The sequence below is a fragment of the Saccostrea echinata genome, unplaced genomic scaffold, assembly GCF_033153115.1.
Source record: "Saccostrea echinata isolate AGI-Se365-2 ecotype Australia unplaced genomic scaffold, CSIRO_AGI_Sech_v1 ptg000017l, whole genome shotgun sequence".
Classification (NCBI taxonomy): domain Eukaryota; kingdom Metazoa; phylum Mollusca; class Bivalvia; order Ostreida; family Ostreidae; genus Saccostrea; species Saccostrea echinata.
The window spans coordinates 3,897,501-3,917,500 of NW_026889766.1; the positions used below are offsets into that span (position 1 = coordinate 3,897,501).

At 32.9% G+C, this 20,000-nt stretch overlaps 1 pseudogene; it reads right to left on the reverse strand.

Annotated features, from left to right (window-relative positions):
- Positions 1–19,282: 19,282 nt before the first annotated feature.
- LOC133189246 (putative nuclease HARBI1) overlaps positions 19,283–20,000 on the reverse strand; it is a 1,950-nt pseudogene continuing 1,232 nt past the window's right edge.

The following is a 20,000-nucleotide window of genomic DNA, read 5'->3' on the forward strand; positions in this document are numbered from 1 at the left end:
TGAAAAATAAAATGCAAAATTTAGTGTGTTGCTATAAATGTGAAGTATTGGAATTCTAGGCCGGGGAGCACAGTTAATTGATTTTCTTTATAAACGAACATAATTTTCTTATATTACAAGATTGTGATACAAATTATTTTGGAACGATGAGTGATTTATAGTCCTTTTTATGCATAAAATTGGTTGATTGATAATAGTCATATAAATGAATTATAATTCACATGCATCGACAAATACAGGGTTAAATATTTCCGGGAGTGTGTGGGGGGGGGGGATGATCAAATGAAAATACTGAGTTTTTGTTGTAAACAAGTCTTTTATTGATGATTTTCTTTTTTAAAATAATCTATTACTTTTTTCGGGGTGCGCCCGATGCACCCCTTAAAAATATTGTAATCTTCTTTACACTTTCAACACTTTTCTTACGACTGTGATCAAGGTCATTTACAACAGCGATCACGGCTTCCGCGTGTCGGGACTGGAAACTTGTTCTGCAAGTATCTCTTGTCAATCATAGATAAGATGACAACCGACAATAACGATTGATTTTTAATGTGTGAAATTAAACGGTTTTATTAGTATTTAATGGGTATAAATAAATACCCGTGGATTTTATTTCTTAAATTTATCCGATTGTCTGTAAACAGTGAATTAATTTGCCAGTGCATGGGTAAATAAAATAAATCCTGAATAATCATACATGTATATTAGTTGTTTCATTAATTACGCAGTTCTAGAGAATATTTTTTTTTAGATTTTAGGACATTGGACATGTATACATATATATTGAATGTATTGTTAAGAGCCGTGATTATTGATTACATAAATTATCGATTTTTTTTTTGTCTAGACGCGGTTTGAAATGAAGGATTTTAAAAGTTGGTGGGTATAATATTGTTTTTATTTGATAAACCAATGCCTCAAAAGAGAACTAAATAATTACAATTCTTATCCCCCGGCATCTCTATCATATAAAATTTTAATGATTAAATAAAGTTCAACTCTGTAATGAAACGATATATTTACCATTTTGAATAAAGTGCATTTAATGAATTACATGTATCGGGTCCCGCTGGAGATATGTATATCTTTTTTTTTTTTCTTAGAACGGGCACTTGTTCCCCCGATGGTATACTTACTGAAACAAGTGCCCGTTATATTTAGTCATGTACAGATTTGAAGATACAACAGTAAGATCTCGGTAATCTACATGTACACCCCCCTTTTCCTGCACGATGCAGTTAACATATTACCTTTGCAAATTATAAACAGAGCCTAATTTTATTAAATGATTTTTTTTCTAATAAATCAAAAAATGTATAAATCAATGAATAATTAAAATAGGGAAAAGAAAATCAATCCGTTTACAGAAATCATACGCAATTGAATCATTTTTTTTTTCAAATCAATAACTGAGTTTATTTGTTAGTAATAAAACGACTATTTAATATCAAATTATAATTGGAAATACATTAGATGCTGTGAAAGATTATGAATTACAAATATGATATCTTTTTCAGTGCGTAATTTAGAGTCTAGTGAAAAAAGGTTTGTACACAGACGATAATAAGTATTTCACCGGGCGGGTCACATACTCACTGACAACTATGTATTAATTACAACTGAACATTGAGTATTTTATCTTTTAATATAGTACTGGTGTAGCGAGTTTTAATCTTAACTTAATCTGAATGATTGCAATTCTTAATTAATCTTTGATTAATCCGTAATAATTGAAATAAAGTCTGAGAGATTCCGAATAGAAAATCCAGATCGAGGCCAAACCGTGCGAGAATCGTGTACAAAGCGTGTGAGAAACGTGTACAAAGCGTTTCGTGCAGGCTTTCGTGTAAATCGTGCAGCCTTTCGTGCAAAGCGTTTCGTGTAAACCGTGTAGCGTTTCGTGCAAACCGTGTAGCGTTTCGTGTAAACCGTGCAGCGTTTCGTGCAAACCGTGTAGCGAGCGTGTACCGTTCGTGCAGCGTGCGTGTGGGGTAGTAGCACGTTTCAGGGTCTGTAGAATAATCTAACTGTGTCTCGGGACAAGCCCTCACCACAGTTAGAATACGTCCCATATACTTGCAATGTAGCAAATTTAACGCCATGTTGACATTCGGTAAATTAAAAGTGTTTGTAGAATGGGGTCTTACGTTATTACCTTTTACAAATATATGAAGATTATGAAAAGAAATTGAATAAGATTAAAAACCTTTTTAAGTCAAATTTAAAACTGTAGATATTAGGATTTTCTGCAGTGCAGTGTTATACATTTCAGCACTTCGAGCTTTTTAAGTCCTCAGCAATTTTGGCCGATAAAGGTAAAATGAGGACTGCGGCAACTGCAGCAAGTCAGGATGAAGGCCAGAAGTCACTGTCCATCCACCCTTAGGAGTAAACTGGCAATGCTGCTTAGACTTCTCATTTGAGAGCTTGCTGAAGATTCATGGGAAAAAGGAATGCAATCTAACACCTGTGCTTCATTCAACTGTATTGGAGGTTATGAGAGGTAAGAATACATGAAGACATCAGACGTCTGATAAATATATGAAAAATTATTCTTATATTTTGTAAGTTTTAGTGTTGAGAGAAATTAGACAAGACTGTTTGCATCCTGATCTGTAATACAGAATAGAATGCCATAAAAGAGTCATTTTATTGAAAAATGTTGAAGAGTTGTTTTAAAACGAGAAATTCATCTCAGTTTGTATTTTCTTTATAGACTTCAACATGTGGTGACCGTGTGTGAAGAATGGCAAAGGATTTAAAGCTTGGATCATGGAAAAGATAAGTTATTCCAGATAACTTAGGAAGAAGAACAATAAAAATGACACACTCTTTCCTTACAGACAGAAAGAATTTTGTGAAAATAATCAACCAGTGGTAAATTAACAGCTAATTGTTTTGTTGAATTGACTTTTAAACATTGGTTTTGTCTTTCTTTTTTTATTTGTTAATTCAACTGTGACAGTCACATTATTATGTAGATGTATGAAGAAAAATCAAGTTTTGGTACAATATTTTTTATCTTTTTATTTCATGTGAATTTAAGGCAAGGCATAACATTTTCAAATGTAAAATTATTTTAGTCATTGAATTTTAAAGAACTTGTAAATAAATGATTTATAATTTGTATAATTTCATTTTTTTTAATTGTTAAGTTTGTAAAAGTCTGAAACAACAATAGCTGATGTACACAGTGATAGGCAGATTATGTAACCATTAATGCAAAATCCCTCTAACCATTAAGGCGGAATACGCCTTGCTAGTAAGGCGGAATACGCCTATCTTAAGTAAGGCGGAATACGCCTTGCTAGTAAGGCGGAATACGCCTATCTTAAGTAAGGCGGAATACGCCTTGCTAGTAAGGCGGAATACGCCTATCCTAAGTAAGGCGGAATACGCCTTGCCATTAATGCGGAATACGCCTTGCAGGTAAGGCGGAATATGCCTTGAAAGTAATCCATATTAGGAAAGGCGGAATACGCCTTAACTCATTTAAATATTTCGAGCCCTATTCCGCCCTGATTCCACCTGGACTCCGTCTAATAGTCTTATTAAGTTCTTTATAGATAAAGGCGGATTCCATCTTTTGATTTCCGCCTAAGGTCAGGGCGTAAATTTTCGTACAGGCGCCTATGGCTTCACAAAACAAGATAATTAATATTGGTTTTGTTACTGACTATCTACGAAACCTTGTTATTACGTGACTTGTTTGGCTTATTTGTGTGTGGATTTGTGTGGTTTATTCTCAGTGATGTTGGCTGCATTGCGTAGTCGTTGTTTTTGTTTTTTGTTTGTATGTTGTTTAACGTCCCTCTCGAGAATTTTTCACTCATATGGAGACGCCACCACTTGCCGGTGGAGAGCTGCAAATTTTGTCCTATACTCGGCACTTACGGCCATTGAGCAGTGAGGGATCTTTTTCGTGCCAGCACCTACTGCGACACGGGACCTCGGTTTATACGGTCTCATCCGAAGGACCGGTCTCCACGTCCCACAGTGGGACTCGAACCCGCGACGTAAGGATCGACTCCTTACTCCGCGACTCTAGAGCAGACGCTCTAACCACTGCCCCACGCGGGCGACTCGCGTAGTCGTAAGAGTGTTTGCATTATTGTCACGAAGTATGGAATTGATTATCATGTCGCTGGTTCGAATCCTCCGTCTGTCTCAAAGACTGGTTCTTCGATTGAGACCGTATAAACCGATTTACTGTGTGGCAATATGTGGTGTTATAAAAGAGATCCTTCACTGCTCATAGGCCACAAGTGCCGAATATAGTTCAAAATTTGCAGCCCTCCACCGGCTAGTAGTGGTGTTTCAAAACAACTGAAATCATCCTCAATGATATTACATATAAGGCAATTTATTGCATATCAACTAGTATACCTAAAAGTAATCCATGTTGATCAATCATTAAGAAAGGCAAGATTACGTGCTGCACTGATTCTTTATTGTTATCTCAAATCTTGGCTTCTCTATTTCTTAGAACAATCAAAGTCCTAAAACCCAAAATGTACCAAGAGTTTTATGGTACATGTAAGCATTCATAAGAACACAACAAATCTCTTTTTTTGAAAAACTTGTTTATAGAGATCGAAACTCCAAAACTGTATTGTGCATATACATGACATTGCCAATTATAACCAATATTTTTTTCCCAAAGGTTTACAAAGTGAGTTGATTTCAATGAGAATTTTATTTTTAACATCGTCACCTATGAAACATTAGAAAAAAAACTCGTGTCTTCTAAACTTTATTCCATATATTCAACACCGGGACTATCATACATGTAAAACATCAGTTATTTCTAGAAATATGGAAGGAAAAAATGATGGCCAAAAAAGTATTTGGGAAGTATTGACGAATTTGGATATTATAAAAATATATACAATGTTTTTCTATAAAATGATGTGTTCTAAGAATCCATGCTCTTTATCAATCTTCTCTTTTGTTTTGGTAAATCGCAAAAGAGAGACTACTTCACGTACATTTTTTTTTAATTTCAGTTTTGACGACATTATTTTCATAGTAAAAAATATTTAATTTTAAAGAGGATAAGAATGAATCATGTAAGCAGAGCTTCAGTACAAAGAGATGAGCCAGCTGATAAAAGACTCAAGCTAGGAAAAGGTATGAAGATTATACCTCATATATAAACAAGTAATAGCATTTTAATAAGCTTTCTCGAGTAAAGCAATCAACATCTAGGGAACGTATAAGCATGATTAGTAATAAACATTTCCTTCCATTTTATGTGTGTGTGGGGGGGGGGGGGGTGGGGGGTGGGGGTATCGATATGTTTTGTTACCGTACATTTTGAAGACTTTGTACAAAACGGTATGAATTTTTTTCAAGTTGTATTTGTGTGCGACTCATTAGAAAAATGGAATGTTAACAAAATGTGTGTTAACATATTTATTGTTCGTATCTCAAACAACAAGAATACAGGCGGAATACACTGTACATGTTCGTGTATTCCACTTGACAGAATTTAAGGATCCTAAACCTTCTACTCACTCATATAAAATGTTTCTTTAATTCTTATGATTTTCCAAAGGATGTATGTTAGGTAAAATACAAACAATTATAGCATAGCTTGCGAGGCAAAATTGGAAAAAGAAGATACTTCAACTTGACAGATTTATAAAGGAATAATGGAAATTTATGTCATTAAGACTTATATCCCTTATCAGAGTATTGATAAACCTTAATATCGCATGATATTGAGGATACTTTAAATTGTTTTGTTTTTTTTTTTTTTTAAATCAAAATGAAGTAAATTAGGAAAACATATTAATGTTATTGATTTATGTAAGGAAACTGTGGCTGTGTAAAGGTTACATTAATTTGTTTCTAAAAATATGATAATTACCAACTGTAATAATTGATTTAAAGTAAAAAATATCTTTATGGGGTCTGAACTGTAGCGTATACTTAAAATTTACACATAATTTTATTGTCAGAATTTTTAAGACAGTTTTTTTTTTTTTTTTTAAAAAACTTAGTATATTTACATTACATAAACACTGCATGTGGTTGAGGGTAACATGGAACATATTCATTCCAAGAAAAGCATTGGAAACCGAGGCGCAGATTGACAATGGTTTTCGAGGGTGAAAATTTTCAATATGACCCTCAACTACGTGCAGTATATATTACATGTGTATATTATACTGAATGTCTTATACAAATACAAAGAAAGGTCAAGCATGTGCACATAGATTCCGCACAGTCACTATTTTTTTGTTTAAATATCACCCATTTTCAAGCAATACAGACTCTTGCTAAGTTCTATCACACTAAAGGGCTTGGTTTCATCATTCAGAGTGTAACAGTGAGTTTTAACAAATGTTTCTAGACAAAACAAATTCAAGTTAACTGCATGAAAGTATAACATTATATAAATATTGCATGTAGTTGAGTGTAACATTGAAAATTTTAACCCATAGAAAACCGTTGCCTAGGTTGACAATGGGTTTCTTGGGGTGAAAAGTTTCAATGTTACACTCAACTACATGCGATATTTATTATATTATACTGAATGTTTTATACAAATACGTATTATAGTGAACCTTGCACGCATAATGTCTGCGCAGTTAATTTTTTTGGATAATATCACCAGTCGTCAAGCAATGTTGACTGTTTCTAAACTGGAGGACGTGGCTTCATTATTTTGCGGGTAATAGTGTTTTTCAACACATGTTTCTCGACGAATCAGATTCAACTAATTGACAAGAAAGTATAATATTTGCAAATGTTTCCCTTGTACACGATTTGAACGAGGGCGTATCTCAGCGTATGTATAAACGGGTTCATCACATGACAATAAATTCATTGTTTAGTTATAAACGATCTACGTTATTTCACAGTGACGTCATAATTGGTCGTCAAATTCAATTTATACCGTTAAAGTTCGAAAAATTAATTCATGGGTGAACAACTATAGTTAGCTAATTTTTTTTTATAAATCAGTCAGAAATGTAAATATAAATAATGAACTATCATTTTTAATGATATCTAATTTCTAAGTGAGGACATATGAAATTATAGATGTACATGTTAGGAGACGTACAACCAGCAATATTCTTATCTCTAACAAGAAGAGTTACATTGATGATTTTTCGATACTTCTTTCAAAGATTTTTTTTATTGTTTAAAATGTAAAAGCTAACTCTTAAAGATGTTCCCAAAATCAGTATAGTAACAAAACTTAATAATATTTGTAAAAGTTTTCAAGACTTATCATTAACTGTTTAGTTGCATTTTCCCATTTTTCACCAAATTTTGCGAATTGGATTTCAAGAATTATATCGAACTGTATTATTACAATTTCCCACTTTTAACCAAATAGGCGGCTAGGATAAGGCTGTCCGTGCAATATCACAGTACACCAGCCGTAGTAACTTCTTTGAACTACCTAGATATGACGTCATAAATGCATATGGCTTCAAGTCACTGCAAACTTGAGCTGACATGAAAGTATCTTAACTTTTACATTCCTTTCATATGAAATAATAAATTTGTTTTTTACTTGTGCCAATGCCGATGCATTTTTTGTGCAACATATAGGAAAATTTATTTTTTCCGTCATGTGATCAACAAAGTCATATGGCATACTGTACATGTACACATGGATTACAAACTGAAATCAAAACCTAGCTCGAAATATTTCTATTGCATATCGGACAGCCTTAATATAGCTGCGTAAATTATTCAAATAAACAGATATCACTTCTTTAGTAAAAGTTGCACCATTTTAAGAAGAAATATATAAATTTTGAAGGAAAAAATAGTTTGTTGTTTATCTTTAAAGTTAAAATAATAATAATCAAATTAACTGCATGGAAAATCACCACAAAGTTAACCAAATTATCATGATAGCGTAAAGAGAAAATACTATTCCGTGTTGAAGTGGATGTCTTCATGGTAAAAAATATTGTCCGTCTGAAGGCAAAATTATTTCCATTTTTGTCTTGGAATAAAAAACTTAAAATCAAAATAATTCATTATCTATAATGCAATTATTTACACGAAATTGTTCATCTACGTTCCCAGCATCACTTGTTGATTTTGCTTATGATAGTTTAAACTAATTGGACTAGTCCACTGATGGGATAAACAGAAAGATAAAATAAGTAGTAAAACTTAACAAATACGTTGCTTGAGTGTAATCTACTCATATACGGTGTTATTATTATTTTTTGATAATATAAATAAAACTTCAGAGCTTGAGAATCGGGTTTCGAGTGTTGATACAAAAGTAATGAGACAACTGCTATAAAATCTCTAATAATACTATTTGTTAACAAATTTTTTACATACCGATTCTCCAATACATTTTCATTTTTGCATCAAAACTTCAATCAGATAAAAAAAAAATACTTTTTAAAATATAAAGATAAGCCAAACGTTAGGTTTGGTCTATTGCCGCATGGCACGAATGTTACTGACGTTGTTCTGACGTTTCTTTCGGCACCTATTTTCAGTTAATTCGCATATCTTTTTAAAAATCCCATGAGTTTCCTTTTAATAATCTTTACTGCCATTTTTCTTTGAAACGTCTCGTTTTGAGTTAATGTTTGAAATGATTTTATCACTGTCAAATGGTATTTCTACATTCTTTTTGCCTAGAACTTCGTTGCGGAAGAACTGAAAATGAGTGGAAACATCAAAATTAGGGAAGCATTATAATGACCTCGGTATATCCTTTCCGTGCTGCGACAATCGAGACCAGACATACATTGAAAAGTACTGCATATGTATGATTGAAATTTAAGGCAAACGTTTAAATAGATACAGGTATAAGTATATAAAACTTTGTTTTTAACATTCGATTATTAAACATTTAATAGTGGTTGTTACATTATTTTTGGATCAATCCTCCTTAAAAACAAACTTTATTTAAATGGAAGTTATAAATACCATTCAGAGGAACATTCCAAGGTAAAGATGCAAAATTTTACTCGTGAAATTAGGCGCGAAATGATTGTTTCACCTCTTTTCCCAGAAGATAAATGGACTGATCTAATAGTATAGAGACTCAAATGAAAGATTACACGTACATGTCCCTATAAGGGATAATCTGGAATAAACAATTGCATTCAAAAAGCTGAGGGAAGTAGATACATCCATATTTTGCATCAGTACTATAATTGTTTCTTCTGTGGACTGTTGTTGTTAATACGCAGGTAAGAAGTTCCGTTAAAAAAACAGTTTAGCAATGCTCTGGCGTCAGACAATTAATGGATGGCAGACATTCCTATGATCATGCATCACACATAATGTCCCATTAGAATGCACAGTACTGGTTCACGCGTGAACAAAATTATGTATATTGGTTTTTAAACTTTTAAATTCATTTAATTTTATTTAGAGAAAAAAGACGACATTTTGCAAAAATTTGAAGATTGGTTTCATCAGAAGCATAAAGAAATTAATATAAGACATCTATACATGGGAGATGTTTGCTCAAGTAGAGGAAAATTAAAAGAAGGGACAAGAGTCATTGTTTCCGTTATTGAGAGCGAGAAAGCCATTGAAAATGAAAAATACCAATGCGATGGGGAAAACTTCACTGTTGTTTATAAACTTTGGGGGGAAATTTCAGTCTCAGAAGAAACGAAGAAAGGTCGAAAGCTCGATTATGGTAAGATAAAGGATATCGCCAAATACCTGAAAGAGAAAGAAAAGTCAATGTTTAAGGAACACTCAAACCTGGAAATGGTCCATGCATCACCATTTCGAATGAAGACTATAGACGCAAAGAAAGAGATAATTTCTGAACCCTGCATAGCCATATATTGTTCTTACAAAGGTGTTGTACCCGTCGGTGAAAAAGAATTTCCTCCATTAATGGATGGATTCGCTACAGATATAAGGGAAGGTTTCTTTCATTTGCATGCAAACTACGATATTTGTGCAAACTCGAACGATCTGCTTGATCCATTACGAATGGGCGCAAGCATATCAAAATATCAAGGTAAGTGCAGTTGTTTTTCCCCTCTCTTCTTTGTTTATAATTTGAAGATAACTAAACATATTATTTATTTAGTCTTAAATTGAATATTTGTGATTTTATTTTGAATATTTCCGTGTTTAAAAATATACTTCTAAAGATATATGAAAAGAGTTACGTAAATTATTCCTCTTCATCCATCGATCCTTTGTTCAAATGTATCCTTACTACAAATTCTGAGTACCAAGATTATCGTTGATTAAGCTGTTTAGGAGTAAAATATGAGATGTATTTAAATCTTTGACATAAATCATGTTTCAGAAAGTGTTCTTTAATATATTTTAATGTGAAACACTTATTTCACAGACGCAATACAACAAGGAACTCTTGGTGGATTTGTTGAGTTGAACAATGGTGACGTTGGATTTTTGACCTGCGCTCACCTTTTTCATACTGCAGAAGAAATGCAGAAAAGTCCTTCTAATGTTCCATTTCCTATTGTGCAACCATCTGTATACCAAGAAGGATCACAGGAATGTGGAAATATATTGAAGTCAGCTTTTCCTTCCTCTACCATTGTAGACGGAGTCAGTGTCGATGCAACAGTTGTCAAATTAACCGAACGGGTTCCAAGCAGAGCACTGTTTGCAAGCCTGATGACGGCAAGATTAAAAAAACTTGGTATTATTTTATCCCTCTTGCAACATCAGTTTTGTAGACGTAGATAAAAAATTCCCCAAAAAATCACTTGCTTTTTTAAATAATTATACAGTTTTCTATTCTTAGTAGAGATTACTTTGCTATGAAACAAATCTGTGAAATAACAGGTTTCATTACATCGTTATATCTACAGTGGTTTAGAAGTGGTCAGTTATTAATTGATTTACTTTTTTTCCCGAAGAGTCTGATATTTCCCCCAAATGATAGAGTTTCCATTTTTACGCACGTTTTTAAGAAAAGGAAAATGGATTTCTTAGTTAGTTTCCATCTTCACAACTGATTTTTCTGAACGTGCTCCTTAAATAATTTCGAATTCTGTGAGATTGACTTTCTTTTTTCAGAAAATTAAATTTAGCTAATATTTTTTCTCTTAAATTAAAGAGGTTGAACATTACGTATTTACTTTTTGAAAAACACACTTTAAATGTACTTTTTTCCCACGGGGTCATAATACCGTAGAAAATCATTTTCATTAATCCGCTGGTAAAAAATTACGCTGATGTCTAGGATTCCCATTTTTGGTTCTTATTTTAAGTCTGCTGTGCTTAACAAATTTCAGCGAAATATCTGTGACCGCGTACACGGGGCAAATTAATTCCTCGCGGAAGAAGTAGGTTTACAGGAAATACAAGACTTACTGTCCAATAATTAAAATAAACTTTGAAGTAATTTCAAAACAATTATCAATCTAAATAAAAAAAAATCAAGTCACTAGAATTGTTTAAGGGGTCCAATGTTCTACAACAGGACATGGAAAAATATTTAAAATTTTCTTCTGAAAAAAGCTACTTTTAAGTGTTCTATTATAATGTTCAATAACTCTGTTTAAAAAAATTGTAAAATTATTTTCAGATAGAACCCTTTTTCATGAACTTTTTTTTAATTCAAATTTCTTTTATCACAAAATTGCATTTGATTATAGGATTTTCTAGAAGCAGGCTCCCACAAGTTTGTTGTGGTAGAATACGCTCTGGGGAAGAATCACAAGATCGTCCGACTGAGAAAATTTTGAAATGTGGCATGAAGTCTGGATTAACTCTTGGCGAAATTGAAATAGGCGAAACCTTTGGCAGACACCGAGGTATCGGAGTTTGGAATGGACGCTTTGAAACAATGTACAAGTCACAACTTACAATACGCGGTATAGATAATACACCTTTCTCTGTAGAAGGAGACTCCGGGGCTCTAGTATTTCAGTTTAATGATCCCAGTGATTTGACTTGTATAGGTATGATTGTTGCAGGGCATGGGAATTTATCATTTGCCACTCCAATAACATCTGTGCTTGAAGCAATGAGTGTGACACTCAAGGGTTTTTAATTCAAAGGAAAATGAAGAAAACACTTCATTGAAAAATACTGCGACTTGACTTGCTTTCCTGATATAAACAATGAACATGTAAATAAGACTTTAAAATATGCCAATCATTTTTAAGAAATAGCCTTTAATGGACAGAAGGAAAAGCCATTTCAGGTCAAAATCATTTAGCTTTAGTTTATTTTAATTTGTTTTTCACTTTTACATAATAAAAATGTCCTCATTAATCTGGTCTACTAGATAATAGAGAATCTTCGTCGAGAATTTACTCATGATAGCAAGAAGTTCAAGTCGTAAAAACGATGAATTTCATATACCTAGGATATATGAAATTCTGTGAACAATCACCTGACTTTATGAAGGCAGCTAAACGTACCCCTCAAGGTATAGTTATCATACTGTGATAGGCCCGTGCAGAATTGAATAGTCATGATTAAATCATTATTATCTTAGTTGATTTAATAACAAGAAGTACACTAGAGGAGTGATGAAATATTTAGAAACGCGAAAAGTGTTTTATTTCTCATGTTAAAATTTTTTTCTTGTGTAAAACAATTGTTCACAAATGAAAGGTCAAACCCTCTTTTAAGGGATAATAATGAGTGAAAATTTAATGATATTTCAAAAATCCTTTTCTCAAGAACCAATCGGTCAGAAAAGTTTAAAATTATGTGAAACTTCATTAGTAAGTGCAGATTTAACTTCATCAGAATCATGACCTTCAGGAGTAGGGGGGCACAATATGAGATCAAAGTTTTGTAATTTGGTAATGTAATCAATGTATAGTAAACGCTCTTATAACTAAGTGTCTGGGACGGACAATTTTGTTTCGTTATAAGTCGCGGCTAGGATAAGGCTGTCCGTAAAATATCAAACTATTCCATCTGTAGTAACTTCTCTTAACAACCTAGATATGACGTCATATTAGCATATGACGTCAAGTCACTGCACACTTGAGCTGACATGACGGGGAAAGTGTCATAAATAACTTTTATATTCTTTTCACATGGCATGTAAAGATTTTTAGTGTTGTGTTTGATTCAAGTGTCTGGATTGTTCTTAAAGCTTACGTGTGCTATTATGATGTTGAACATTTGCAATTTAATATCGTATTTCCTTTAACCTCTCTTATATACATATATTCGAACAATAACAAAAAAATTGAAAGTGAAACGCTCCCCCTTGCAAGTCCCTTGGGCAGAATAAGAATTTACAAGTCGTGTAAATATTTGACTGGCACAAGTGATTAATAAAGATAAATTAAAGATATTTTGAGGGAATCTACTAGAGAAGTATGTCCTCTAATTGAATTTTTCTGGGGGATTGTATGTAATTTATCCTATTTTGTATAAATTGCGATAAAGAGTGGTAAATTTCCTCTTGTATGTGGGTAAGTTGAATTTCTCATGGAATATTTTCTCAAGAAGTAAAATTCAGACTTGTCCCCATCACTTTATATGTAACAAAGATCACTACGAATTCAGTTATGTGACAAATTTTTCTCAATAATGTTGTTTTACACTTGTGTCTGTGCGATGTTTTTGCAATATTCAGGAATTTATAAGTGACCGGCACGTGATCAACAAAGTCATGTGACATCACAAAAATGCATTATTATAATACCTGATAACACTCTGATCACAAGTTGACTGCAAATTCATACATAGATTACAAATTGAAATAAACATTTAGTTCAAAATAAAATATATATTATAATGCATATTAAGCCCTCAGGACGGCCTTAACATAGCTGCGATGTAATTGCTCATATCAATTAAGTTTACAATATATTTTAAAGTCATGAGGAATGAAATTTGCTTCGCTGTAAGCCTCGATTTATTATAAGCGTTTTGCCTATAAGCATATTTTACTTTAATAGAAAAAAATTCTTCAAAAATCTTCTCAAGAACCACTGGGCAAAAAAAAAGTTGAATCTTATTTGACAATTTCATTTTATAATGTGGAAACAAATTTCTTCTTCTTTCAAAATTCGCCTTCTTCTACAGTTTTGATGCTGCAAGTAGACTATACTAGTCTACATATTGTTTTTGTCAGTTTTCTTCTTCAATCAAATTCTGTCCCAGCCGTAACTCGACAAGCCATTGACATTAAGACTTCAAACTTGGAACATGGAAAGGTGGTATGGAGGTGGAATTGAAGCAATCAAATGTTTTTGAACTTGTCCTTTTGATAAGATCAAGGTCAACCTTTGCATCAAAATATCGTCCAGGCTATAACCTGAGAACCCTTTGACATTAGGATTTTAAACTTGTAACATAGAAAGAACTTCAAGACATTTACACAAGATACACTGCAACAAAATTTTGACCTTGACTCCTTTCTTCATTCAAGGTCAAATTAGAAAAAAAACATCCCCAAACCATAACTTAAGAACCCTTTGACATTAAAACTTCAATCTTGGAACATGGAGAGCTGGTATGGAGAAATGGTGCATGCCAACATTTTTTTTACCTTAACCCATTTATAAAGACAAGGTCAATCTTTTACATGAAAATAGAATTCAGGGCATTATCTGAGAATCCTTTGACTTTATGAATTCAAATTTGGAGCATGGGTAGAAGACACTGACACCAGATTTGCTGCATTATTTTTTTTTACCTTGACCCTTTCTTCATTTAATGTCAAATTAAGAAAAAAGACAACCAGACCATAACTAATGAAATCTTTGACATTAAGACCTTAAACGTTATTGTTTACTCCCCCTTCATTTGACCCCTAGGGTGAAAATGAAAATTCCGAAACCTTATTGAACATTTACGGGAACCACCAATCATTTTCCAAAAGTTGATTAGGCTACTTTATAAAATGTAAGAGGAGTTCTGAAAACCAGGGTCTTTTTCTATAAAAATGTCATTTTTCCACCCTCATTTGACCCCCCAGGGTGAAAATGAAAATTCTGAAACCTTATTGCACATCTACATGACACCATCAATCATCTTCCAGAAGATGATTAGGTTACTGCATAAAATGTAAGAGGAGTTCTGGGAACCAGGCTTTTGTAGAAAAAAACGTCATTTTGTTTCCCCCGTTTTGCCCCCGGGGTAAAATTGAAAATTCCAAAACCTTATTTTAAATCTACAGGACAACACCTATCATATTCCAAAAGATTATTGGAAGTCTGCTTAAAATGTAGGCGTAGTTAGATTAAGAAGAAAGTGTGACAGACGGACGGAGGGACACGAGTAACAACGATATACCCGAACTTTTTCTAGAAAGTGCGGGTATAAATACAGGATAGTCTGTCCTGTGTGGAAAAGAAAGAGGCTTTCGGAAAGAGAGAAGCATCAAGAACAGGTGGTGGACCCTGTTCAAAAATGATTTTTAAGCCATGGGAGGTGACTGTGAGTATTTGGTAGTGGATAGAAAGCTTACTATAAAAATTAAGTAAAAGTGAAATGAGTAAATAAAGTTTATACACAGGATCAATTGAAATGTTCTGAGAACTTATCTTTCAATTTTCGCATTTAAAAAAAATATATCACAAAAGGAATAGATACAAGATTCTTATGTTTTTATGGAAATAATTTTAAGCTTGCTTACTAATGTACTTCGATACTTTACCACAAGAGATTATACATGGATTAGAAGGGGCAGCATGAACGAAATCAGATGCAGATCAATGTAATTCCACATTACTATAGTATACACACATTTACATTAGAAATCGCGGTATGATTTGATATTTCAGGGTTTAAAGGGTTAATTTTTTTTATGACACCATGAATCTTAAACATTTATTTTTCATATACTTAATGCATGTACAAAGAACTATATCTGTATGATAGAATTGTTGTATGATTGCAAATCTAGCTGTAGAATTTTGTAAGCATACTGAAATATTGCTCTTTTTTATATCTCATGTACAGGTCAACCAAAGGAGAATAACTTTGAATTGTCCCGGAACAACGGGGGGTTGCAGTGCGACATCTAAGTGTTTCAGGTCATTGGACTTAATAATACATTTTGTTTATGTAACTGGGTTTGCAGTCATTGTTGATTTTATAATCAAAATCTACATTTGTTGTGCCCCCCCCCCCCCTCCCACCATGAAAGAACTACGCACGCTAACTCTCGATTCCCGCCTACATTTTACACCCATTTAATTCAATACGAATGGCAATTTGGCCGGACTTTTTTTTGTTGAATGCAAGAACAGTTCAATGGTAATTGACTGATAATTTTAATTCCAGTGTTAAACAGTTAATTACCCCCTAATTCCAGCTATTTAAATAAGGGGGGTAGACGATATTTTTCATTGAAATCGGGCTTTAAAGCATCACCACATTTTAAATTATTCTTGGATATAAATAAATGTTCCTTGAATCTTTTCTTATGTTTTACTCATATAAAATTAAACATATATTATTAATAAAATACAATGTTTTAGTTGTAAACTCCTTTGAAATTGGTGAAAAAATAAGCATTTTTGTAGTTTTTTTGTCTGTAAACATATGTCCCCCCCCCCCCCCCGTGAAACACAAACAGCTTTGGCATGAATTTGTGAAATGACAGTCCATATTACCTGTAAAAAGGAATTTGTGTTTCACGGGGGGGGGGGGATGTTTTAAAAATATTTTCCGTTTTCCGTTGATTTCTATAGTGAAAAACACAAGTTTTACCAAAATTATAGAGTTATCTCTCTTTGTTTTCCCAAAGAAGTAATGTTTTTTGAAAATTCATAAAAAATATCTATATACATATGAAAAATCATTCAAATGTGTTAACTTTTGAAAATTGCTTTGGAGGTAGGCGGGAGAACAATACTATCGTTCGCAGTTCTTTCCCTTTCCATCTATCATGGTTTATTATTCCTTCATTCCATCATTTAGTTTTTTTAGTATTTAGTTAAATATGAAATTAGGAAGGGGGTCTTAATGTCACACTGACACATTTAGCTTCAACAGGAATAACTTTATGAATTATACGTTTCTTTTCCACTATTCGCATGGAAAATATTTATCTTTTTGATAAAAATTGAAAAGTTACATATCATTGGCATTATCCTTATATATGAATTTATGAAAGATACATTTAATTTTAATCGCATATGCTATCTAATATATAACATCATGATTTGGAAATTTTAGAATGTGTAGTGGACATACATGTAACTTCTGAAGCGCCGTCAACTCCATGTACAGGTATGTATGTATGTATACTTGATATCTGAATCCGACACTAATTCATTCATTATTAAATGATGCTACAACTATTTATTTAATTATCAGCATTTGCATATAGCAGTTAATTGAATATATATACGATAATAAGATAAACCACCGAGGATTGTGGTTGGATATTTAATCAAGGGTTTAGGGGGATTTACCCCGGGTTGTATTTCATACACCCTTCGCCCTTCGGCCAAGAGATAAAGAATTTATTTCCTATGTACCAAATAAATTCTTTGTAATCATAAGTCCAATCAATTCTGCTTCAAACTATCGATAAGATTTACTCCGTACTACAATGCATCGTGATATCATGTTATCTGCTTTTTTTCATAGAGAAGCTATGCATTGTAATGTCACGTTATTTAACCCCGGCTTAAGCCGGATGTACGGAAATTTATACCCGGGTTGCTATACAATCAAATATCGTGTTATAAGCTGGATAGGAAATAAGATTTTTTATCCAATCAGTTTTATCCCAAAGCCTTAGCGCGTTGATACAAATGATACATTAGTGTAAGCAAAAATAAGTTTGTTTTCACTTTCTTTACTTTCCCTTATATTTAGCTCTAACCAGACTTTTCAGCTGTTCCCAGATTTATAAAAATTCAAACTTTAAATTTAAATCATGGAAATGCTTTTAAGCACTATATTCTTTTGTCATTAGTGTTACTTGTATTTTTGTTTAAAGACGTAAAAAAATGCCCACATGCTACCCAATTTCTAATACAGTTTACTGGCAGGAAAATTTTATAGAAAGATCTTTCACATCTGTTTTCATTTTTTTTCAGCCTTTCCATCACAGGCATGCAAGAAAAAAAAAAAAGAATCTGGAATCAGTAGGAAAGAGGAGGACTGAAGACTATGGTAATAGTTAGCAAAAATATATCCAGCACACATAAATCATAAAAACAAAGCATCAAAATTCAACCTTGTGAATATTCTAGTTACTTAAATTCATGACATGAAAATTCTGAAATAATATATTTACATATATATAGCATTAATTGAAATAGAATAAAACTAAGTACAACTACCACAATTTGTAGGGGAAAAAAGGTCTCAATTTTACGAGTTTCAACTGGTAAACCTTTTTAGTGCTGACATCAGTCTAATGGACTTATTATAATGTTGTTATATTACCTGAACTGGTTTTTAACATGCCCTTTTTGCAGATAATGGCATTAAAGAACTTGTCGATTTGAAAAAGAAAAGATTGGAAGTTGAGGAAAGGAAGGCTCAAGCACTGGAAAAAGTTGTAGCAATATTGGAGGATTGACAGAATTTAGAATCGGGATTGTCAGTTCCTTCAGTTTTCATTTTTAGCTCACCTTAACTGATGGCCCAAATCAGCTTTTCTGATCAAAATGTGTCTTTTGTCTGTCGTTGCTATAGTTGTTGTTATTGTCGTCATTTACGTTTTACATTCTCATCTTCTTCTCTAGAACCACTGGGACAATTTCAGCCAAGTTTGAGAAATAGCATCCTTAGGTAAAAGGGATTCAAATTTGTAAAAATGAAGGGCCACACCCTTTTCAAAGGGGAGATAATTAAGATTCAAAATTGTTCAAATCATAACCCCGGGGATAGGGGATAGGGCCAGGCCACAACAGGGTGTCAAAGTTTAGCATAAGAATATATAGGAAATATCTTTTAAAAAATTCTTCTCAAGAACAGCGAGGCCGTGATTAAAAATATTGGTATTGAAGCATCCTCAGGTATTGTAGATTCAAATTTATTCAAATCCTGACCCCCTATCAGGGTGGGGCCACAATGGGCAGTTACAGTTTTACATAGGAACTTTTCAAACTGAATGATTTTTGCTTTTTCTTAGCCAATATGCTCAGGTGAGCAATGTGGCCTGTAGGCCTCTTGTTAACTTCTTAGTCATCAACATTGATTACACTCTGTATATTTTGCCTAAATAGAAAAACACTTCTCTGTAAAACAATGATCAAAAAGTTGATAAATGGTTACATTGTTTTTCTCTTCTAGGGTACCAAATACTGATGTGAAAATAGACAAAATAATATTCAAAGATTATTTATTGTAACTTTTAAAATATTAAATTCAAAGGCAAAATACAGCGAGTTCTTCATTATTTCACTTTGTCCTCCTTTCTACAAAGTAAAACAAATTTTGCTATGAAATAAAAGTTACTTGAACTAGAAAATAACCATCAATGGCAAGTAAATTTTTTGCACTTACAGTGCTAAGTTATATCCCGGACAGTTTAAGGAGGCTCTAAATACCAAGGAAATTGTGTTTTGGATTTCAAAGAAATATGCATGTATCATCTAAAGGTGTCCATGAATACTGAATTTATCTAGTGGGTACCTGTCATTTCCAGAAATTATGTTAATAGGTAATGAAGTGATAGTGAAAGAAATTACTGCTGTTTACTTACATTTGTAAAATACCTGCGAATAATGCATTCATTTGCCTTATATTACTGTGTAGTCTAATTTACTAAAATAATACTTAAATCTAAATCAATTGGTGATATTCACTGTTTATTTTTGTTTAATCCACATTAATCTATGGGCAGATCACTTTAACTGCATAAAACTAACAGGGAATTAGAACTCTTTTGTGTGCAGTGTTTAGAGCCTCCTTAAATGTTAACTGTTATCAAATTTACTTACAATCTTGATGCAATGTGTTGTCTCAGGTCTCTGGCTGACCGCAGAGGTGCTCCTCCGTAAAGATAGTTGTTGTGTTGTAATACAACAGGACCACCTTGTTGTTAGGGGATTCTCTCCTCAATTGCCTTGTTATGAAGTCTGCAACATGTGTCAATGACAAGTGCACATTTG